Below are 25,651 nucleotides of genomic sequence, written 5' to 3' on the forward strand. Positions count from 1 at the left end.
TCACAGCAGAAACAAAAAGGATTCTGTTGAAGATGTTGTTGGTTTTCAATTTGAAAACAGTTCTGGTGTCAACTGCTATGCTAATGTAGTGGTTAATGTTTTGTTTTCTCTAGAAAATGTAAAAGAGGGGGAGGCAGTCCAAAGTTCCGTTAAAAGGGCAAAGGAAAGGATCGGTGGTTTGAACTATCAGTCAAAAAGGGGAGGGGGTGCAATAATTTTTCCTACCGGGTCACACTGTGCTTTCACCGGAAGTGAGGTCTGCAGGATTGTAGTAATTCAAAGTGAGGCTGGCGCCAGCATGGGAGCGCCGACGTCCCGCGGATACAGTTTCGTCACTCCACGGGCGATCATGGCAGTCATTCCCCATCGGGGGTCGGAGACTCCCGCGGCTCCTCTAGAATCTTCAAGGTCGTGGAGGACTACGGTGGTGGAGTCAACCAGTGACCGGGCCATTTCTTTATGTTGGGCCCGCTCTTGCCAGGTCGACCGCCATTTTGAGAGTTCGGCAGCTACCGGCGATCGCGGGGTCACATGAGCGGACGGGCTCCACCCTGCCGGGCGAGACGTTGCAGCATGGCCACAGTGGAAGAACCGTTATCTAGGTCGTTCCGAAACTGTGCAGCACTGTAGTTGTTAGGATGCCACCGCCTGGAGCGCTGAGGGTGCAGCTGGGAAGCCTCCACCTGGGGAGGCGGGAGAGGCCTGTTCGCACCGTCTCTCCCTCCCAGTGCACCCCACGGCGTCTCGCTTGAGATTTGTTATGGCCGGACCAGGCGATGAGGACGAGGGGGGGGTCGGAGGCATGTGCAAGACATCCCCCTCCAGTGTTGTCGCAGCCATTATAAAAGAAAGAAGTGTCCCGTCCGTCTTCGGGCCGGGCTTCCGGTGGATGTCGGCCGGACGCCCCTGGCTCTGGCCCCATGAACGGGTTTCTTGGTTTATCGGCTGCAGCCGGATCCCGTCGGCCTCGGCCCCCCGACCGTTGGTGGTCGGACCGGAAGAGCATGTGGCGGGACTACCTGCAACTCTCAAGGGCCACCGCGGCCGGACTGGGAGAGAGAGGGGAGGGTCGAGGAGACATTCCCCCCCCTGCAACTGTTCAGCGTTGTAAAGGCAATCCCCTGGCCGGGTCCCGCTGGTCTCGGCCTCTCCTCCGGCTACACCCTACGTTAGGATCTCCTGGCCGAGGCGTGGCAGCAGGACCTGCCTTATATGGGCTGCTCCCGGCTGGGCGTAGCCGGAACCCTGCCCCACCTTGGAAGTTTCCAGAGTGGGGGTGGATGTTCTACTGACTTGCATTTTCCCTAGTCTATCGATTTTTTTGGCGTGGCAGGCGGTGGGACAGCGAGGGGTGATTTGGTTTCTCTTACTGTTTTTCTGGTCTCTCACCACTGGCATATTTTAACGTTTTCTTGTTTCTAGGACATTAATAGGTTTTATCATTACGTTATGTTATCGTTTCTTTGTTCGTTGTTTAATAAAAGTTCATGTTCATCAGTGGCCTACTGATTTTCGTTTTCCTATTTTTTTCTTTCCAGGTTGTTTCATGGTAAAGTTTCTGTTAACAGGATACAGTGATCACTTCGTTATTATTGCATATGTCCTTTTCACTAGGGGTGCTCTCTGGTCGGGCCAGATGACGTATCTCTAGTAAATGGTCCGGGTGAAAAAGGTGCATCAATCAGTGGGGAGTAGATAGGCATGACAGATTACAACGGGGGAGAACGGTCCGCATTACGTACCCTTTCACTACTTGCAAAGATTTTCCTACGTTTATTTGCAAACAGGGATACCTCCAAAAAGAACTAATTCCCAAACAGTCAATGTTCGGACAATCAATCAATCAATGAGGAATGAAATAGGTACGACGTGTTAAAGGCTTGCGTTACCTACCCTTCACTATCTGCAAAGGGAGATAGAATATTCCTATTCTTCCTCGTTTGCAGGTAGAGAAGATCGTTAAGAGAATTAACTTCGAACAATTCAATGCTCGATTGAAACAATCAACAAGGGGTACTGTGAACACAAATGAACGCCGCTTATATACATACGCATTGCTATTTTCAACAGGTTGTTCCTAATGTTTCTATTTTAGCGAGGTCAAAAGAGATCCCATTAGTGGCCTACTGATTTTGCTCGATTCCTTTTGTTTTTTTACACGATTTTTCGCTATCTGCAAAGACTAAACAGAGTATTGCGACTCTGTGCTTGTTTGTAAATAGAGAATGAACCAAAGAGAACAATCAATCAAATGGAGAGAGAAGCAGGCACGACGGATTACAAAGGGGGAAAGGGCTGCGTTAACTACCCTTCACTATCTGCAAAGAGAGAGTACTCCTAATAGAAATGAGGGGTGGGGGGCAGCAATCAAAGCAGATCAGTGTGCATAAACACGAAAAAAAAAATTCTTACCACGTACTTGACATTCGACAGCTTATGATATTTGCTATTAAAAAACCATTGAAATTCACTGAAAAAACCATAGGTTATAGACCATATATAGTTAGGAATTAGCATTTACAAAACCTTGAAAATTCACTGAAAAAACCATAGGTTATAGACCATATATAGTTAGGAATTAGCATTTAAAAAACCTTATTTTACTCACACAAAACCATTGAAATTCCATATATAGTTAGTTGCACTAACTATATATTGCGCACCCGCAATCCACTGCTGATGATGTCACATATTACATCATTCATGACATGGTCAGTGACATCACTGATGACATCACTGATGACATCTCAAATGACATCACTGATGACATCACTGATGACATCTCATTTGACATCAATGACCACATCACTGATGATATCATTCATGTGACAATACAATGCATCTCCTCACATTTTAATATAACCTCTGTTTCACCCAGTGTTAAAAACAGAGTATAATTTTTGAAACCATTGACACACCAATACTAGTTACTACATACGTACTCACTGATTCCTACGTCTACACACACATTCACTCATTCACCCATACAATCATTCATACATACAATCACTCATGTTTACAACACAATCATATGCACTCATACACCTATACAGACACTCACACTCTGCCACTCATCCATGGAGTTACTCACACACCTAGTCAGTCCTGTAAAGAATCAATCACACTTCCATTTTCTACTCTATACAGTTAAACATAGAGCACCTTACGTTTTCAACCATATACTAACACATACTTACTCTCTTATACAATCATTGATACAAGTACACATTGATCTGTACAGAGTCACACACCTCCCATCCAGCCACACACACACTCAGTCTCCCATGCAAATACTTGGGCAATCAATCAATAACCCATATAGTTACTCATATAGCTACTGATCAACACATGCAGCAGTTTACAGAACAACAGACATAATGATGCACAAATTAAGACAGTTTAGTCACTAACCCATGCACTCAGTGAGACACATTTAATCACTCACTCATACATTCAGTCATGCACCTACTAAATCCTTCGTCCAGACACTTATACATCCACTCATTCTTCAATATGTAAGACATATTTTAACTTTACAGAAACATAGTCACTGGATGTTGTCATCAGTGATGTCATCAGTGATGTCATTTGAGATGTCATCAGTGATGTCATCAGTGATGTCACTGACCATGTCATGAATGATGTAATATGTGACATCATCAGCAGTGGATTGCGGGTGCGCAATATATAGTTAGTGCAACTAACTATATATGGAATTTCAATGGTTTTGTGTGAGTAAAATAAGGTTTTTTAAATGCTAATTCCTAACTATATATGGTCTATAACCTATGGTTTTTTCAGTGAATTTTCAAGGTTTTGTAAATGCTAATTCCTAACTATATATGGTCTATAACCTATGGTTTTTTCAGTGAATATATATATATATAGCACACATTTCCTTCCAATACGTGCGCTCTCAATTATGAAAGCATCCACCAGGCTTACTAGTCCAAGGGTGTTTATTTAGTTACAACATGTTTTAGCTTACTCGGAAGCCTTGGTCACGTAACCAAAAGTGCAAACAAACAAATTAATAAAGCTTTGGGCAAATATCAAATGTCACATGACCAATATCCGGTTAGTGCAATCATTACTGCTTTTAAGAGGAAAGTTAACATGCATATTTCATGTATGTTTATATTATATAAGAATAATAGTCCCAGTTATTGTTTTGGAGACCTTCGGGTGGGACTCATTTGTATTAATTTTTAGTTCACTCATCTATGTGCATATTCCAAAATGTCTGCCACTCTAGTAGAAGAAAAGTACTTCTTCGTAGTCCTTTGCCTATGTTTGATATTTGCCCAAAGCTTTATTAATTTGTTGTTTGAGCACTTTTGGTTACGTGAACAAGGCTTCAGAGTAAGCCGAAAAATGTTGTAACTTAATAAACACCCTTGGACTAGTAAACCTGGTGGATGCTTTTATAATTGAGAGCGCACGTATTGGAAGGAAATGTGTGTGATTTTATCACCTGCGTGCTTCACTGGCGTGTGCGCCACCTCCCACGGGGCCAACGCAGTTGGAAGGAGCGATTTTCTTTGGAATATATATATATATATATATATATATATATATATATATATATATATATATATATATATATATATATATATATATATTACTGAAAAAAACATAGGTTTCAGGAGTTATATAGTTAGGAATTAGTTTTTAAAAAACCTTTGAAATTCACTCAAAAAACTATAAGTTTTAGTGGTGTTATAGTTAGCTGGACATTTTACTCATACAAAACCAATGAAATTGCTCCTATATAGTTAGTTGTACTAACTATATTTCGCGCAACCGCAATCCACTGCTGATGATGTCACATATTAGATCATTCATGACATGGTCAGTGACATCACTGATGACATCTCAAATGACATCACTGATGACATCATCCAGTGAATGTGGTTTAATTCGTTATTTAAATATGCATTATATATATAGCAATTTACATTGAAAAATGAGTGGATATATATAAATAAATATTTGGATGGAGGATTTAGTAGCAGTGTAATTGACTGTTTACTTGACCAATTTATAATGTCTCACTAAATATAGTGGATAGTGACTAAACTGTGTGAATATCTGTATCACTTTGTCAGTTGTTGTGTAAACTGATTCTACAGTTGGTTACTAGCTATGTGAAAGTCTATATTAGTTATTGATTAGTTAACTGAGTATTTGTATGGGAGTGTGAAAGTGTGTGTGGTTCGGTGGGGTGGTGAGTGACTGTCCAAAGATGTGTGAATAGTTGATTCAGTAGATATATGAAGTTAAAACTACATGTTCTAACAGTTTGGGTGAGGGAATCTCTTTATGGGTGTGGTGATGAGCAAATATATTTCTCAAAGGTACAGGTCCAACAAACTAGAAAAATAAAAGGCAGTGTATGTGTCAGTTGTTGTATATAAATAAGTATACATAAGACACTGATTGTGTGAGTGACTGTATGGATAACTGTATACTTGTAATAATGATTTTATAATTCACTAAGTATGACTTACTATCTAAATGAATAGAAGAAGTGGTGTTTGTATAAGTGTTTTGCTAAGTAAATATGTAAGTATGATCCATTGTTTGCATAAGTGAGTAGGATGACTTCATATGTGAATAGGATGCGTGCTGTTGTTTAATGTCGATATAGATGTATAAGTATTTTCGATAGTGTTCTATTGTTCATTGACAGCATGTATGAGTGAATCCATAGGTAAGTGATTAGATGTGTGTATACATCTATGAATCACTGAGTGGATTTTTAGATACTTGTATTGCTGTGACAATGGATTTAAATATGATAATCTGTATTTTACAAACAGTGATGAAAAATTGTAATAGTGTATGAAAAGGTGTATGTGATTGTCACGTGGATGATGTCATCAGTGATGTCATCAGTGATGTCATTTGAGATGTCATCAGTGATGTCACTGACCATGTCATGAATGATCTAATATGTGACATCATCAGCAGTGGATTGCGGGTGCGCGAAATATAGTTAGTACAACTAACTATATAGGAGCAATTTCATTGGTTTTGTATGAGTAAAATGTCCAGCTAACTATAACACCACTAAAACTTATAGTTTTTTGAGTGAATTTCAAAGGTTTTTTAAAAACGAATTCCTAACTATATAACTCCTGAAACCTATGGTTTTTTCAGTGAATTTCAAAGTTTTTTTTAAATGCTAATTCCTAACTATATAAGGCCTGAAACCTATGGTTTTTTCAGTGAATTTCAAAGGTTTTTTAAATGCTGATTCCTAACTATATAAGGCCTGAAACCTATGGTTTTTTCAGTGAATTTCAAAGGTTTTTTAAATGCTGATTCCTAACTATATAAGGCCTGAAACCTATGGTTTTTTCAGTGTTTTAAAAAAAAATTGATTGGTTAACTGGCTTATTAAGTGTATCTTAGTGAATACATATATTAGCGAGTAATGTTTAAATATTTAAATATATGCATGAGTGATGTAATATGTGACGTCATCAGCAGTGCATTGCAAACGTGCAAGTTATAGTGAGTCCAACTAACTATAATGTGGGAATTTCAATGGTTTTATGTAGTAAAATGTCCAGCTAACTATAACTGGTGTGAAACCTGTGGTTTTTTCAGTGAATTTCAAAGGTTTTTTAAATGCTAATACCTAACTATAACTGGTGTGTAACCTATGGTTTTTTCAGTGAATATATATATATATGGCAAAATGAAACCCCCCATTTTGTTCCTTTTCAAATTAAATGTATTAAGTGTTACCACTTTATTCCAATCAAGATGACTTCAGGTGTGCCATACTTTTGTCATAAGTAAGACTGTTAGCGCTCTAGTTGTTCTTTAGAATACTCTGGGACATTCTGTCATTGGGCTATAGTTGGGCTACATCTGGCTGATATTTGGGCTACATTTTTTTTTTTTTTTCTCTGGTAGCCATCTTTGGGCTACATTGGGCTACATTGGGCTACATTTGGGCTCTAACATATATATAGCCCATTGTAGCCCAATATATATTTTGTCAAAGTAAATTTTTGTAAAAACCACTGGAGCACATATCTTGAAACATAGCAAAGGCACATCGGGCTACCAGTCCCTACAATTTTGCCAAGTTTGGTGGAAAACAATTCAGCCGTTCGGGCTAAAAGTGAGTCCAACCGCCCTATGGAAATTCACATGGGGAAAACACGTTTTGGGACCCCCCTTTTTTCTCGGCCCCCGCATGACAAATCCCCCCCAAACTTTCAGGGAAGGAGCGGAGCGCCATAAGGCAAAGTTAAGGAAAATTTCAGGAAGATTCCTCAACCGGTGCCAAAGTTAATCCCAATAGAATGTTGCGATTTCCCTATGGAAAACAATCCTAACTATATATACCTACTGGCTATTGCCAGTAGGTAATAAAATTTCTATGGCAAAATGAAACCCCCCATTTTGTTCCTTTTCAAATTAAATATATTAAGTGTTACCACTTTATTCCAATCAAGATGACTTCAGGTGTGCCATACTTTTGTCATAAGTAAGACTGTTAGCGTTCTAGTTGTTCTTTAGAACACTCTGGGACATTCTGTCATTGGGCTATAGTTGGGCTACATCTGGCTGATATTTGGGCTACATTTGGGCTCTTTTGTCTCTGGTGGCCATCTTGGGAGACTGCATATCAGAATTTTTTTAATGAAATATAAGAGGATTTGAGAAGTCACTCAAAATGTGCCCTAATTTTTCTTTCTTCAGCACTAATCATAATTTCTATGGCAAAATGAACCCCCTCATTTTGTTCCTTTGAAAATTAAATGTTTTAAGTGTTAACACTTTATTCCAATCAAGATGACTTCAGGTGTGCCATACTTTTGTCATAAGTAAGACTGTTAGCGCTCTAGTTGTTCTTTAGAACACTCTGGGACATTCTGTCATTGGGCTATAGTTGGGCTACATCTGGCTGATATTTGGGCTACATTTGTTTTTTTTGTCTCTGGTGGCCATCTTTGGGCTACATTGGGCTACATTGGGCTACATTTGGGCTCTAACATATATATAGCCCAATGTAGCCCAATATATATTTTTTCAAAGTTAATTTTCGTAAAAACCACTGGAGCACATATCTTGAGACATAGCAAAGGCACATCGGGCTACCAGTCCCTACAATTTTGCCAAGTTTGGTGGAAAACCATTCAGCCGTTGGGGCTAAAAGTGAGTCCAACCGGCCGATGGAAATTAACATGGGGAAAACACGTTTTGGGACCCCCCTTTTATCTCGGCCCCTGCTTGACGAATCCCCCTCAAACTTTCAGGGAAGGAGCGGAGCGCCGCGAGGCAAAGTTAAGGAACATTTCAGGGAGATTACTCAACCGGCGCCAAAGTTATTCCCAATAGAATGTTGCGATTTCCCTATGGAAAACAATCCTAACTATATATACCTACTGGCTATCGCCAGTAGGTAATATATATATATATATATATATATTCAAACAAGATGCCTGTGACATGAGAGGCACACTGCAGGTCTCTCCCCTCCGGGCTGAAATGTCTCAGCGCGCTTATGCACGTTGCAAAGAGTAATGTGCCCGACGCGTTTCTGGGGGACTCCACCCCCGTCATCAGGGGCTGCTTCCAGTCACATCTCAATGTATTTCACGTTATTTATGGACATTTTCTATCAGGCAAATCCATAGGCAAACATGTGGCCTCTTAGTTGGAATTATGGGATTTGTAGTCCGTGGTGAACAATACACGTTGATAATCTTGGGTGCATGATGCTTCAATTTAGTACCTTGAGTAGGCTTGCTTTTTGTGTTTCAGCGCGCTGATTATTAGCGTGACGAGTCCTGCGCTCCTTTACAGCCAAGAAGTTTGGATGCTTCAAGCTTCGACCTGCCGTTCCTCATTACAGAGCAGCAGGCGATGGTGCCCTCTCCGCGGCCAGGCTGCCGCGTAGAAATATTCAAACAAGATGCCTGTGACATGAGAGGCACACTGCAGGTCTCTCCCCTCCGGGCTGAAATGTCTCAGCGCGCTTATGCACGTTGCAAAGAGTAATGTGCCCGACGCGTTTCTGGGGGACTCCACCCCCGTCATCAGGGGCTGCTTCCAGTCACATCTCAATGTATTTCACGTTATTTATGGACATTTTCTATCAGGCAAATCCATAGGCAAACATGTGGCCTCTTAGTTGGAATTATGGGATTTGTAGTCCGTGGTGAACAATACACGTTGATAATCTTGGGTGCATGATGCTTCAATTTAGTACCTTGAGTAGGCTTGCTTTTTGTGTTTCAGCGCGCTGATTATTAGCGTGACGAGTCCTGCGCTCCTTTACAGCCAAGAAGTTTGGATGCTTCAAGCTTCGACCTGCCGTTCCTCATTACAGAGCAGCAGGCGATGGTGCCCTCTCCGCGGCCAGGCTGCCGCGTAGAAATATTCAAACAAGATGCCTGTGACATGAGAGGCACACTGCAGGTCTCTCCCCTCCGGGCTGAAATGTCTCAGCGCGCTTATGCACGTTGCAAAGAGTAATGTGCCCGACGCGTTTCTGGGGGACTCCACCCCCGTCATCAGGGGCTGCTTCCAGTCACATCTCAATGTATTTCACGTTATTTATGGACATTTTCTATCAGGCAAATCCATAGGCAAACATGTGGCCTCTTAGTTGGAATTATGGGATTTGTAGTCCGTGGTGAACAATACACGTTGATAATCTTGGGTGCATGATGCTTCAATTTAGTACCTTGAGTAGGCTTGCTTTTTGTGTTTCAGGGCGCTGATTATTAGCGTGACGAGTCCTGCGCTCCTTTACAGCCAAGAAGTTTGGATGCTTCAAGCTTCGACCTGCCGTTCCTCATTACAGAGCAGCAGGCGATGGTGCCCTCTCCGCGGCCAGGCTGCCGCGTAGAAATATTCAAACAAGATGCCTGTGACATGAGAGGCACACTGCAGGTCTCTCCCCTCCGGGCTGAAATGTCTCAGCGCGCTTATGCACGTTGCAAAGAGTAATGTGCCCGACGCGTTTCTGGGGGACTCCACCCCCGTCATCAGGGGCTGCTTCCAGTCACATCTCAATGTATTTCACGTTATTTATGGACATTTTCTATCAGGCAAATCCATAGGCAAACATGTGGCCTCTTAGTTGGAATTATGGGATTTGTAGTCCGTGGTGAACAATACACGTTGATAATCTTGGGTGCATGATGCTTCAATTTGAAGCACCATTCATCCAAGATTATCGAGGTGTACTCTTCACCACGGACTACAAATCCCATAATTCCAACTCAACAGGCCACATGCTTGCCTATGGATTTGCCTGATAGAAAACGTCCATAAATCATGTGAAGTACATCGAGATTTGACTGGAAGCAGCCCCTGATGACGGGGGTGGAGTCCCCCAGAAACGCGTCGGGCACATTACTCCTTGCAACGTGCAGAAGCGCGCTGTGACATTTCAGCCCGGAGAGGAGAGCCCTGCAGTGTGCCTCTCATGTCACAGGCATCTTGTTTGAATATATATATATATATATATATATATATATATATATATATATATATATATATATTCACTGAAAAAACCATAGGTTATAGACCATATATAGTTAGGAATTAGCATTTAAAAAACCTTATTTTACTCACACAAAACCATTGAAATTCCATATATAGTTAGTTGCACTAACTATATATCGCGCACCCGCAATCCACTGCTGATGATGTCACATATTACATCATTCATGACATGGTCAGTGACATCACTGATGACATCACTGATGACATCTCAAATGACATCACTGATGACATCACTGATGACATCATCCAGTGACTGTGTGTTTCTGTAAAGTTTAAATATGTTTTACATATTGAAGAATGAGTAGATGTAGAAGTGTCTGGATGAAGGATTTAGTAGGTGCGTGACTGACTGTATGAGTGAGTGATTAAATGTGTCTCACTGAGTGCATGGGTTAGTGACTAAACTGTCTTAATTTGTGCATCATTATGTCTGTTGTTCTGTAAACTGCTGCATGTGTTGATCAGTAGCTCTATGAGTAACTATATGGGTTATTGATTGATTGCCCAAGTATTTGTATGGGAGACTGAGTGTGTGTGTGGCTGGCTGGGAGGTGTGTGACTCTGTGCAGATCAATGTGTACTTGTATCAATGATTGTATAAGAGAGTAATTATGTGTTAGTATATGTTTCAAAATGTAAGGTGCTCTATGTTTAACTGTATAGATTAGAAAATGGAAGTGTGATTGATTCTTTACAGGACTGACTAGGTGTGTGAGTAACTCCATGGATGAGTGACAGAGTGTGAGAGTCTGTATAGGTGTATGAGTGCATATGATAGTGTTGTAAAGATGAGTGATTGTATGTATGAATGATTGTATGGGTAAATGAGTGAATGTGTGTGTAAACATAGGACTCACTGAGTGCGTATGTAGTAACTAGTATTGGTGTGTCAATGGTTTCAAAAATTATGGTATACACCTGTTACAACGCATTTTTTACTCCGCACTACCATTACAACGCGACTTTTACTCCGCATACCATTACAACGCATTGCGCTGGGGGGCGCTCTAGGATAGGGAATAAGTATAATTTACTATCCAACACCTTCCCTAGGGTCCACGGGGACTGGAGTTAGAATAGTAAATTATACTTACCACTATCCAGCACCTCTAAGCGCTATGCGTTGTAACGGTATGCGGTGTAAAAGTCGCGTTGTAACGGTCTGCGGAGTAAAAGTATGCGTTGTAACGTCATACATCCAAAAATTATACTCTGTATTTAACACTGGGTGTAACAGAGGTTATATTAAAGTGTGAGGAGATGCATTGTATTGTCACATGAATGATATCATCAGTGATGTGGTCATTGATGTCAAATGAGATGTCATCAGTGATGTCATCAGTGATGTCATTTGAGATGTCATCAGTGATGTCATCAGTGATGTCACTGACCATGTCATGAATGATGTAATATGTGACATCATCAGCAGTGTATTGCGGGTGCGCGATATATAGTTAGTGCAACTAACTATATATGGAATTTCAATGGTTTTGTGTGAGTAAAATAAGGTTTTTTAAATGCTAATTCCTAACTATATATGGTCTATAACCTATGGTTTTTTCAGTGAATTTTCAAGGTTTTGTAAATGCTAATTCCTAACTATATATGGTCTATAACCTATGGTTTTTTCAGTGAATTTTCAAGGTTTTGTAAATGCTAATTCCTAACTATATATGGTCTATAACCTATGGTTTTTTCAGTGAATTTCAATGGTTTTTTAATAGCAAATATCATAAGCTGTCGAATGTCAAGTACGTGGTAAGTAAAAACATTTTCGTGTTTATGCACACTGATCTGCTTTGATTGCTGCCCCCCACCCCTCATTTCTATTAGGAGTACTCTCTCTTTGCAGATAGTGAAGGGTAGTTAACGCAGCCCTTTGCCCCCTTTGTAATCCGTCGTGCCTGCTTCTCTCTCCATTTGATTGATTGTTCTCTTTGGTTCATTCTCTATTTACAAACAAGCACAGAGTCGCAATACTCTGTTTAGTCTTTTGCAGATAGCGAAAAATCGTGTAAAAAAACAAAAGGAATCGAGCAAAATCAGTAGGCCACTAATGGGATCTCTTTTGACCTCGCTAAAATAGAAACATTAGGAACAACCTGTTGAAAATAGCAATGCGTATGTATATAAGCGGCGTTCATTTGTGTTCACCCCTTGTTGATTGTTTCAATCGAGCATTGAATTGTTCGAAGTTAATTCTCTTAAGGATCTTCTCTACCTGCAAACGAGGAAGAATAGGAATATTCTATCTCCCTTTGCAGATAGTGAAGGGTAGGTAACGCAAGCCTTTAACACGTCGTACCTATTTCATTCCTCATTGATTGATTGATTGTCCGAACATTGACTGTTTGGGAATTAGTTCTTTTTGGAGGTATTCCCTGTTTGCAAATAAACGTAGGAAAATCTTTGCAAGTAGTGAAAGGGTACGTAATGCGGACCGTTCTCCCCCGTTGTAATCTGTCATGCCTATCTACTCCCCACTGATTGATGCACCTTTTTCACCCGGACCATTTACTAGAGATACGTCATCTGGCCCGACCAGAGAGCACCCCTAGTGAAAAGGACATATGCAATAATAACGAAGTGATCACTGTATCCTGTTAACAGAAACTTTACCATGAAACAACCTGGAAAGAAAAAAATAGGAAAACGAAAATCAGTAGGCCACTGATGAACATGAACTTTTATTAAACAACGAACAAAGAAACGATAACATAACGTAATGATAAAACCTATTAATGTCCTAGAAACAAGAAAACGTTAAAATATGCCAGTGGTGAGAGACCAGAAAAACAGTAAGAGAAACCAAATCACCCCTCGCTGTCCCACCGCCTGCCACGCCAAAAAAATCGATAGACTAGGGAAAATGCAAGTCAGTAGAACATCCACCCCCACTCTGGAAACTTCCAAGGTGGGGCAGGGTTCCGGCTACGCCCAGCCGGGAGCAGCCCATATAAGGCAGGTCCTGCTGCCACGCCTCGGCCAGGAGATCCTAACGTAGGGTGTAGCCGAAGGAGAGGCCGAGGCCAGCGGGACCCGGCCAGGGGATTGCCTTTACAACGCTGAACAGTTGCAGGGGGGGGAATGTCTCCTCGACCCTCCCCTCTCTCTCCCAGTCCGGCCGCGGTGGCCCTTGAGAGTTGCAGGTAGTCCCGCCACATGCTCTTCCGGTCCGACCACCAACGGTCGGGGGGCCGAGGCCGACGGGATCCGGCTGCAGCCGATAAACCAAGAAACCCGTTCATGGGGCCAGAGCCAGGGGCGTCCGGCCGACATCCACCGGAAGCCCGGCCCGAAGACGGACGGGACACTTCTTTCTTTTATAATGGCTGCGACAACACTGGGGGGGGATGTCTTGCACATGCCTCCGACCCCCCCCTCGTCCTCATCGCCTGGTCCGGCCATAACAAATCTCAAGCGAGACGCCGTGGGGTGCACTGGGAGGGAGAGACGGTGCGAACAGGCCTCTCCCGCCTCCCCAGGTGGAGACTTCCCAGCTGCACCCTCAGCGCTCCAGGCGCCCGGAAAACGGTTCTTCCACTGTGGCCATGCTGCAACGTCTCGCCCGGCAGGGTGGAGCCCGTCCGCTCATGTGACCCCGCGATCGCCGGTAGCTGCCGAACTCTCAAAATGGCGGTCGACCTGGCAAGAGCGGGCCCAGCATAAAGAAATGGCCCGGTCACTGGTTGACTCCACCACCGTAGTCCTCCACGACCTTGAAGATTCTAGAGGAGCCGCGGGAGTCTCCGACCCCCGATGGGGAATGACTGCCATGATCGCCCGTGGAGTGACGAAACTGTATCCGCGGGACGTCGGCGCTCCCATGCTGGCGCCAGCCTCACTTTGAATTACTAGAATCCTGCAGACCTCACTTCCGGTGAAAGCACAGTGTGACCCGGTAGGAAAAATTATTGCACCCCCTCCCCTTTTTGACTGATAGTTCAAACCACCGATCCTTTCCTTTGCCCTTTTAACGGAACTTTGGACTGCCTCCCCCTCTTTTACATTTTCTAGAGAAAACAAAACATTAACCACTACATTAGCATAGCAGTTGACACCAGAACTGTTTTCAAATTGAAAACCAACAACATCTTCAACAGAATCCTTTTTGTTTCTGCTGTGACCCTGCTACAGCACAGGCATTGTCCCCAGCAGTAATTCTGCAATGCCGGTAAGAATAGCTGTGGTGCCTACTGGACTCACTCACCCCCGCGGCGCCCCACGCCGTTTTTTGCTGGGCGGCAACTTACTAGACATCACTTTCGTGCCATCTAGATTTCAGCGCGTTCTGCTGCCTTGGAACTATTCGCACAACAGACCGCTACTGACAAGAATATTTCATTATTGGTGCTGTCAATTTCAATAAATCTATTGGATAATTAAAAAGAAATTGCCACGGTCTCTTCGTTGTTTAAATGTTTTTACTGTTTTTGTTTTGTTGTATATATTTATATGTTATTAAAGTTTTATATTCCTACTACTTTGTTGGAGTGCTATATATTTTTAATGTGACACATAATTGTAAAAACTTTGATGTACAAAGAGTCATTCCTGGAATCTTCCGCTTCAGGCTCGGTCCCCTCCCCAATCACAATACAGGATGGTTTTCAGATAGTAGGAACACGTGTGGTGTGACGGATCTCATCGAGTGTGGGCCTTGATCTACTATAACTCCTTTGAAGAGGGGTGATTCTTTACAGCTGGGGCCATAAACTACATCTGCAGGGCTAGCTGATAGCCTGGGACCGGCCTGGACAATCGGACACAGAGAAAGAGGAGTGTCAGAGGGTGCGGTAGTGAATAGGGCGAAAGGGAGGTGTCGGGCGGGCACAGAGTGTGATTCTCAGGGAAGAGCAGCGCAGATGGGGGGAGGTTTATTGCCCATGCATAAGACAGAGAGCGGTGGTGACCAGTGCCTAGGGAAGATGCTTGCGTGGGTGAGGAGCCATGCTACGAATCGACAGCGTGCAGAGAGTGGGTCTGGTCAAGACACCTAAATGGCTGCCGTGCACGACAAAAGTGTGGCATTTCAAAAAAGGCAAGATGGCGCAGACAATGTTTTTCAACACTTCCTCATTTCCTTCGAATCGAACGTTAACAGACGTTGGGGCATATTACCAAAGTTAAGCGATATTTATCGCTAACGATGCTTACCAACCAATTTTTTACCACTAAGCATCGTCAGAAATTATCGAAGATAAACCTTACTATTATCAAGGTTTATCGCAAATGCGATAATAAACGGCCGCAATGCATGAATATCGCTAAAAACTCAGCGATATTCATGCATTACCGAGCTAATGCTCTTAGCCATGTTATCCACCTCCCATTGGATAACATGGCTAAGAACTGCTCAGGGCAGGTGTTACTTTTTGGAGATATTCGCGCTTAGCGCGAATATCTCCAAAAGTTGGTAATAGGAGATAGATATCTTGCATGTTGTAATGCAAGTTATTGTGGTATATGGAACTCATACCATAATCTCTCAGGAAAGCAGAAACTGATCCTTTTGGGACCGCCTAAAAAGGCCTAGGGGGTGAGGAGTACTCTACTTTGCCCCCTTTTCACGTTCCGAACTATTTTATTTTACTCTCTTCTGTAATTACACAAAATACCAGCGATAAGATGCATCGGAGACACACAGTGAGAGAAAGGAGGCCGGAGATGAAGAAGACATGTCAAATACACATTGGAGATAATATAGTGGCAGAAGGGAAGTAAATATGAGTAAACTTACCATGTAACATAAAAATGTTGCACTCTATACTATAAGTCTCATTTTATACTACAATCACTTCGCTACAACCTCATAAATTAAAAATAAAAATGAATAATGTCTCAAACAATTTTTGATTTCTAAATATAAATTTATTCTTCAGAATTTTCTAAATTTGAAAGAACTAGTAACATGTCCTCATCAGCAATGTCCTCATTAAAAGTCTCCAATGATGATTCTTGTAACTCTATGGTCTCCAAACACTCGATAAATTCGCCATCAAGAGATTGATCAAAAAAATCATTCAAGTCATCTCCTCCTTGTGACAATATTTCATTATTGGTGCTGTCAATTTCAATCAATGTAGTGGAATCATTCAAGTCATCTCCTCGTGACAATATTTCATTATTGGTGCTCTCAATTTCAATCAATGTAGTGGAATCATTCAAGTCATCTCCTCCTTGTGACAATATTTCATTATTGGTGCTGTCCATTTCAATCAATCTAATGGAATCATACAAGCCATCTCCTCCTTGTGACAATATTTCATTATTGGTGCTCTCAATTTCAATCAATGTAGTGGAATCATTCAAGTCATCTCCTTGTGACAATATTTCATTCTTGGTGCTGTCCATTTCAATCAATCTAATGGAATCATACAAGTCATGTCCTCCTTGTGACAATATTTCATTATTGGTGCTCTCAATTTCAATCAATGTGTTGGACAATTCAAAAGAAATTGCCACGGTCTCTTCATTGTGAGCCATTTTATTTTGAAATTGCTTGCTGTAAATTGCAGAAAAAAATAATCACTTTCATTTATCGTTTTTAGTAATACATAATATAAAACTAACTTTATCAAGTATTTAGTATAACAGAAGGACTGCAAATAAATAACAGAAAACATTTTTCAAATTATCTTCAAGTGTACAACATAGTTCCCCTTACAAATTAACAACTCACCTTTTTAAAAGTAGCAGAAGTGTTAGTACTGTGTAAATCAAACACCAGAAATTCACCACCAAAAATTCCTCACAAATGTACCTCAGACAGTAGTATCACAAAATGGCTGTGGTTTCCTCTCATTTGACATATATACATAACCAGTTAACTTTCATCACACACAAATACAAAACCAAAGTAACATTTTAATTGGTTCTAAATTTCAACACTTTCAAATGTGTTTTCCCCATGCAATTTTCCATAGGACATTTACATACGTCTACAGCCTGAATGGCTGAACGGAATTACACCAAACTTGGCAAAATGGTACATCAAACCTAAGAGGTCAGGAAGGATCTACTATGCCCCCTTATGGTCATTTCCCCCTTCGCTTTGGCCTCCTCTTGTCTCTCAATCCTACCGAGGGACAAGATGGCGGCCGCTACGGACTGTTTGGAATGTTGACAGACGCCGGAGAACCAATCAGCTTCGCAAAGCTCCGTAACGCGAAAAGTACGCGAAGCGGAGCGCTGTTACAGATATATATCTTTTTTTGAACGTTAATTTCTCAAAATCCACTGGAGCACATATATTGAGACCTAGCAAAGGCACATCGGGCTACCAGTCCCTAATATTTTGCCAAGTTTCGTGCAAATCCATTCAGCCGTTCGATTATTATTATTTTGTTTTTTTTTTGCCCCGCGGGGCCCTTTTAAAACCTCCACATCAAACCTAGGGGGTTAGCGAGTATCTACTATGCCCCCTTATAGTTATTTCCCCCTTTGTTTTGACCTCCTCTTGTCTCTCGATCCTACCGAGAGACAAGATGGCGGCCGCTACGGACTGTTTGGAATGTTGACAGACGCCGGAGAACCAATCAGCTTCGCTTCACAAAGCTCCGTTGCGCGAAAAGTCCGCGAACCAGTGCGCTGCCCGGTCCGCTGTTACAGATATATATCTTTTTTTAAACGTTAATTTCTCAAAATCCACTGGAGCACATATATTGAGACCTACAAAAGGCACATCGGGCTACCAGTCCCTACAATTTTGCCAAGTTTCGTGCAAATCCATTCAGCCGTTCGGGCTAAAAGTGAGGCCAACCGCCCTACGGAAAACTCAATGTTAAAAACACGTTTTGGGACCCCCCTTTTTTCTCGGCCCCCCCTTGACGAACCCCCCCCAAACTTTCAAGGGCTGCTCAGAAACAAAATGTGCCATTTTCCTGAAAATTTCAGCCAATTCCGTCCACAAACGCCAAAGTTATTAGACATAGAATTTTCAAAAAACCCATAGAGAAAAAATCCTAACTATATATACCTACTGGCGACCGCCAGTAGGTAATATATATATATATATCCAACACAATAGTCGTCTCTTTCAATAAACCAGACCACAAGCTTTGGCCCAAATTGCTTCCTTAGTGAGTTTTAATGGCAAAATTTACCCAACGCGTTTCGCAGCATCCGCTGCTTGTTCACGAGTAAGGGTATGTTGAAAATCAATAAAGTTTATACAAAAAAATAAGTCATGTGACATTCCATTTAAGACAAGTGAAAACAGACTATACAACTCCGTGCTTTGTAACAATTCATATCTTGTTGAACAGTAGCTTAATTTCAAAAGGACTTTCCGGTTCTCTGGCTTAAACTACATATCCCATAATCCTATATGACGGAATCACGGTAGTCCAGTTATACATTTCAAAACTATGAGAATGCCTTCCCATTATTCTCATGTAAATTTATTATCGTTCACCGGACAACAATTCAAAATCATGCCCAAGTAGGCAAAAGAAGCAACGCCTAAACAACCATATCATCTTGCAGCCCCTATTGCATTCAGTGTAATTTAAACCAACAGGAGTCCCACTGCAAAGTCATAAGTCCCGCTAACATTTAGCCGGGTTTGGTTGGATATATATATATATATATATATATATATATATATATATATATATATATATATATAAAGAGCAAACCTTCCTCGAAGAAAGTGGCAGAGGCCGCAGTAGGGGACACCATGGAGGATGTTTATTCCTAAATTCAACAATTCGGCGAATGCATTTCGGCTGTGTAACCTTCTTCAGCGCCGGGAATAAGCAGGAGGTTTGGGCGCTTACACAACTTTGAATGTCCTGCTACCTCCGGATTGGATAGTAGTCTGCTCCGACCAGAAAATTCAGTGCTCTCACCTGAAACAGTTCCTAAATGTTGAGAAGAACTGCAAGTCCCAGAATGCAGTAGTGCTAACCAGGTAAGTGATGCGGGGAAAACACAGTGGTTATGCGGGCAGCATGACATCATGATGTGATCAAACCCATGTCCTGTGTTGCACACGGAAAATTCAAACCTCCTTGAGTCCCCAGACCGCATGACCATCGCATCAAGGGGAATTCTTGGCGGGGGTAAGGAAACAATGCTTCTCGCCCAGGGTGGAGCGGAATGACCCCAACAGCGCCTCCTCTCCTACCGGATGCAGTGGAGGCACTGGTCCTTCCAATAACTTGGAGCCAAACAAAGTTCGCCGAAGCAAAGCCAGTGATGACCAGGTCAGCTTACCATGCGGGGGCCTCTTAGCATGATTCTGCCTGACGTGCAAAATATGAAGTTCAAACCTTCTTCGAAGAAAAAGGCAGAGGCCACAGTAGGGGACACCATGGAGGATCTTTATTCCCAAATTCAACAATTCGGCGAATGCATTTCGGCTGTGTAGCCTTCTTCAGCGCCGGGAATAAGCAGGAGGTTTGGGCGCTTACACAACTTTGAATGTCCTGCTACCTCCGGATTGGATAGTAGTCCGCTGCGCCCAGAAACTTCAGTGCGCTCACCTGAAACAGTTCCCAAATGTTGAAAAGAATTGCCAGTCCAAGAATGCAGTAGTGCTAACCAGGTAAGTGATGTGGGGAAAACACAGTGGTTATGCGGGCAGCAAGACGTCATGATGCGATCAAACCCATGTCCTGTGTTGCACACGGAAAGTTCAAACCTCCTTGGGTCCCCAGACCGCATGACCATCGCATCAGGTGTATTCTTGGCGGGGGCAAAGAGAGAATGCTTCTCGCCCAGGGTGGAGCCGAATGACCCCAACACCGCTTCCTCTCCTCCCGGATGCAGTGGGGGAACTGATCCTTCCAATAACTTGTATATATACATATATATATATATATCTTACCTACTGGTGGTTGCGAGTAGGTAGTTATAGGACCAATTTTCCATACAAAATCCGCAACAGTCTATTTAGATTAACTTTGGCGCCGGATGACGAATCTTCGCGAAATTTTCAAAACTGGTGGGGCGCTCCGGTCCGCTCCTATCCTGAATGTCTTGGCATAATTCATGAAGCGGGGGCTGAGAAACTAGGGGGTCCCAAAACGTGTTTTCCCAATGCAATTTTCCATAGGAACAGTTCATCGCGGCTACAACCCGAACGGCTGAACGGAATTACACCAAATTTGGCAAAGTTGTGGTCCTTGGTTCAGACTCATGCCTTTTGCTTAAATGGTGTAAATCTGTTCAGTAGTTTCTGAGAAAATTACAATTAAATGTACATATACATCAATGGCCTCGGTGGTTCCGTGCATCTTGTGCACACTATGAGCGTACCGTCCCAATCCCGCGCTGAATGCTGATTGCTGTCAATTGATTGTCAACATTGGAAACCAGGAAGTGTTGGCAGCCATTTTGTGCCTCGGTAGAAGCGAGGAATTAGTGGAACAAGTGTTCGTATAAAACAGGGGCAGGTAAGAAATATTTTGACCCTGTAGACCTGCTTAAGGGGTCCTAAAAAAAATGTTTTTTAAAAAAAAAACAAAGAAATGTGCGCTGGGTGCATGGATCCGCCGTAATGAAAATAAAAACGAAGCACGGGCTTCTGTGCTTGTTTAAAAATTAGCTTCCTGGGAAGGACAAATTTCGGGGTCTAAAATATTTCTTTTGATGGGGGTTGCGAGGAGCCCTGTAGCCCGGGCATCGCCATTCCTCGGTGCTACAAAATAAATGGGTGAGGGAGCTCAAAAGTCCATTTAAGCCCTGGGGATCAATCAGTCAATCAATCAGGGATTTGTAAAGCGCTCTACTTACCCGCTAGGGTCTCAAGGCGCTGGGGGGGGGAGCTGCAGTTAGTGGTCGAAGAGCCAGGTCTTGAGCAGTCTTCTGAAGGCCAGGTGGTCTGCAGTCTGTCGTAGGAAGAGAGGGAGAGAGTTCCATGTCTTGGCGGCGCAGTGGGAGAAGGACCTGCCCCCGGAGGTGGTTCTGTGGATGCGCGGGATGGCGGCCAGGGACAGGTCGGCGGAGCGGAGTTTCCTGTTGGGTGTGTAGAAGGAGAGTCTGTCATTGAGGTAGGCTGGGCCGGTGTTGTGGAGTGCCTTGTGTGCGTGGATCATGAGTTTGAATGTGATTCTTTTGTCGACGGGGAGCCAGTGCAGGTCTCTCAGGTGGGGGGTGATGTGGTCTCGGCGCGGGACGTCTAGGATCAGGCGTGTGGAGGCGTTCCGGATTCTTTGGAGTCTGTTGATGAGTTTGGACAGGGTTCCAGCCTAGAGGGCGTTTCCGTAGTCGAGTCGGCTGCTGACGAGGACGTGGGTGACGGTTTTCCGTGTGTCCTTCGGGATCCACCTGTAGATCTTGCGAAGCATGCAAAGGGAGTGGAAGCAGGAGGAGGAGACTGCGTTGACTTGGTTGGACATTCTGAGCTTGTTTTTATATTTTGGGAGGGGGGCTGCATGGTCTGCATTCTGGAGCAGTCAAAAGCCTTGGGGAACACCACCCCCCAGGAGTGGCTCCTGCTGTGTCTTGGGGTGTCTACCCCTGGGACACTGCTGTTTGCTATGGGAGGGCGGGAGTCAAGGTTCTCGCTGTGTCATAGCAAACTTGAGGGCATATTAACAAGTGCCATTTCGCAGCAATTTTTAAAAAAAGCCAAAAATGCAGTGAAAATTATATTACCCTATTTACTAGGCGAGGCTAAGATGCATTAACGCATGTTAGCAGCCGGTTTGCAAATGGCTCGCCTCGTATCTCCAATGAGTTGCAATGTAGGCGTTCCCAGTGGCAAGGTAGGTGTTCCTACGAAAATATAACATGGAAGAGACCCCCATAAAGAGAGAGTAGGTTTTCGTGTTCTTTCTTTCAAAATGCAAACCAAGTTTGCTATTGCAGGACTGGAGCCTCGGCTCTCACCCTGCCATAGGAAATAGTGTGTTGAGAAAATCTTCCAGTAAGACAACTAAGGATTTTGAAATCCATTATCGCCGTTTTAGTTGTAGTTTGCTGCCGTTAAAGCGGCGATAATTTTAACGCCGTCTTTGTAAACATGCCTCAAAGTTTTGTAATGTCGACAATCCCGTCTCCCATTTAAATAGGCACAAAATATTTAGTGAAGTGCACAGTGTGAATGGTGAAGCAACACTGTCTTATTGTGATCGATAAAGAATTGCTCATTGTTCAGTACAGAGTAGGTAAATTGTACATGAAGTTTAGTGACGTCAGTGGCTATTCCTCCAGCTCTTTCTAGAGGTTAATCCGTAGAGTAGTGTACTCAATGTACATAGGGGCAGATTTACAAGTCCCTTGCGCCACTATGCATCACTTTTAACATGGGAAAAGTGATGCAAAAGTGGCACAAGGGGCTTGTAAATATGCTCCATATTGTTCTGTCGTCTTAGTGGGCTTTCCCCTGTCATGTAGATGATCTTGGGTAAATATAACGGTTTCTGTATAGCCAGTACCTTTCAACTCTACCCCCAAACTGCTTACTGCCTGTTACCATAGTAACAGTTCATGGAACACTTAAGTAAGCACACATGTCACAAGTTCACCACACAATGTTGCTAATCCAAACAGTAACTGTGTTGGAGTTTTTAACATTTTCCATAGGAACCGTTAATCGCAGCTACAGACTCTTGTACAGAGCTGGTAAAGAGTTAGCCTCAGTATTACACTACTAGTTATAAACATAATTTCTACTTGTAATTTTTAAATGTTCTCTAAGCATATGATTATCACACTAAATAATAGTGAAATGTCAGAAAAAGAAGAGGTATACACTCTTTTTTTAAATGAACTTTTATTAGAACAAAAATAAATAACTAGAAACGTAACTTTAACATAACAATATAATAAACAAAATGTGAGATGGAGTCCAATGGTAGGAGGGTAGGTAACCTGCAAAACAAAAATGAAAATAAGTGTTTAAAATTAGATTGATGTGACTGAATGAGGTCAAAGATCACAAATGAACATAACATTTGGCAATATTGGTTATTTGCACGTGTGCAGTGTGCCTGATACATCCCACCCCTCTCATAGGCCCGCATTGAAGAGGTGTCTGTAGGGAAGTGCCTACTGCGTCAGATCTACAGTATGGTCCAGCAGGTCTTTAAAATGATTCAGAAATGAGACAGAATTAGGTGAGAGATCACGTAATTATGCAGGACAATATCGTTTATTTGCAACGCATTTAATTGGAGGCATTGTGTATCTAGGCCGCTCTGGTTACCTTTTGTAAACACTATGTTCAACAGAGTTCACCTATATTTGAAGGTAACAAGGCCCCCCTGATTCTTTCCAATTTCTAGGACAGGGTAGAGCACAATGGAAGTAACTTCCTAGACAATTATGTAAATAAACAAATACTAAATATGGGTCAAATAAGTAGTTATAGAAATGTCAAACAAAAAGCATGAAAAAGCTCAAAGCCAATTATATTAAAAATTATACAGATATTTTATTCAGTTGTTCATACATTTCAATAAAAAAATTTTTTTGCAAATTTCTGGTACATCTTATACACCTATATTAAAAAATCATACATATCATAAAAACAGTGACTATTTCTCATAAAACAACGGTAAGTAAAGTTGTGGCAAAACTGTATATTTTTCGACGCGCATTTCGGCGTAGTAAGGCCTTCGTCAGGAAAGAGCCACGGTTCCTGTTTTACTGATGAAAGATACCAGGTTTCAAATAAGAAGAAAGGGGAAGAATTCCCTGGCGGATGAACACCTTGTTTTTTATGTATCAGTTTCCTCAGTTCCTTATTAGCATTGGTAACTGATATCTCTGTTTAAAATCAGCTTGTTTAGAGAAATGGCCGGACTCTTTGATTTAATATGATCCAGAGGTAACATTGAGGAATCATTCATCTCAGTGGATGGATGAGATAGACAGTCCAATCAAATTAAAATTCAGAGACTAAGTCTTGCTTGGATGGCAGACTGTACTCAGGATAATATAGAGCCTGGGTGGTGTACCCTTAATAGATATATTATATATGGCTCAGGAGCAGCTTTCGGTAAAGCGCTGTCTGTCTGTCTTCTTTTTTTTTTTTTTTTATAGAACAGAGTGTCCCAGACTGGGAGAGACAAAGAATAAAAAATGGAATAAGTGTAAGAGGAATCAAAGAAACAATTCAAGAGTAGAGTGTTTTTATTCACAAAGTACTCAACCTTATTATTAGTTATACATTCGCATAGAAGGTTCATCAATTACAGTTGCAGTTGTGCCCAAAAGGAAAGGGTAAAAAGGGGGTGGGGGGTTGGTGCGGTGAGGGGAGTTGTGGAAATTGGAAAAAGAAATTCATTCACTTAAGTGCAATCCAAAAAATAAATAAGTTGTATATACATTATTCATAACTACATTACAATATTGGCTTCCCAAAGGGGCCACATAAACATGCCATACAGGTCAAATGATTCCTGTAACCAGGCTTCCAATAACAGCTGTATCAATCTTGCTAGCGGTAGAAGCTGGTATCACGGGGGATAGATAGTCTACGTTTTGACCCTATTACGTGTAGGGTATTTTCCCTTACAGTGCGGGTCTTTGTCAGGACAGGAGGGGAGGGATGGGTGGGTTTCCTATAGATATGTATAAAAACAAGAGTCAACTAAGGGTCTGACATTAGATCCCAACGGTTACAGTAGTGTATATATATATACACACACTCTAAACTTTAAAAAAAAACACACAGTCCACAAGGAGGACCAAGGGAACACTATGCAAAACGGAACCATTTACAAAAATGTATATCTTAGTCTGAGTAGAAAAAAGCTGGATGTTTATGGTGGAAGGACCGGTGCGAGGGCACCCACATTCTACATGGACCAGCGCGACTCTAAAGCCCAAGGGGTGCAGACTCATTTTCTAATTACAGGGAGGGCCACCATATTGAAACAATTGAGACACTCGGTGGATTCCATGGTAGACAGACAGAGGCCAAATGGAGGTTGCACGTGTTAGAACATCCCCACTGAACTGGCCTATCCTAATGATTGAGGTGGTACCTTGATTCAATAGGTTAACATGATCCAAAAGAATAACAACCCTGTTCGCACAAAACATTGTAGAACTAGTGAATGTACCTGGTTACCGTATAGGGAAAATGTAGGATAATAACGCATTAACGTGTTTATCTTAAATTGTTTACCTTGAAATGAAGCAGATCAACAAGATC

The sequence above is a fragment of the Lissotriton helveticus genome, chromosome 6 (assembly GCF_964261635.1).
Source record: "Lissotriton helveticus chromosome 6, aLisHel1.1, whole genome shotgun sequence".
NCBI lineage: Eukaryota > Metazoa > Chordata > Amphibia > Caudata > Salamandridae > Lissotriton > Lissotriton helveticus.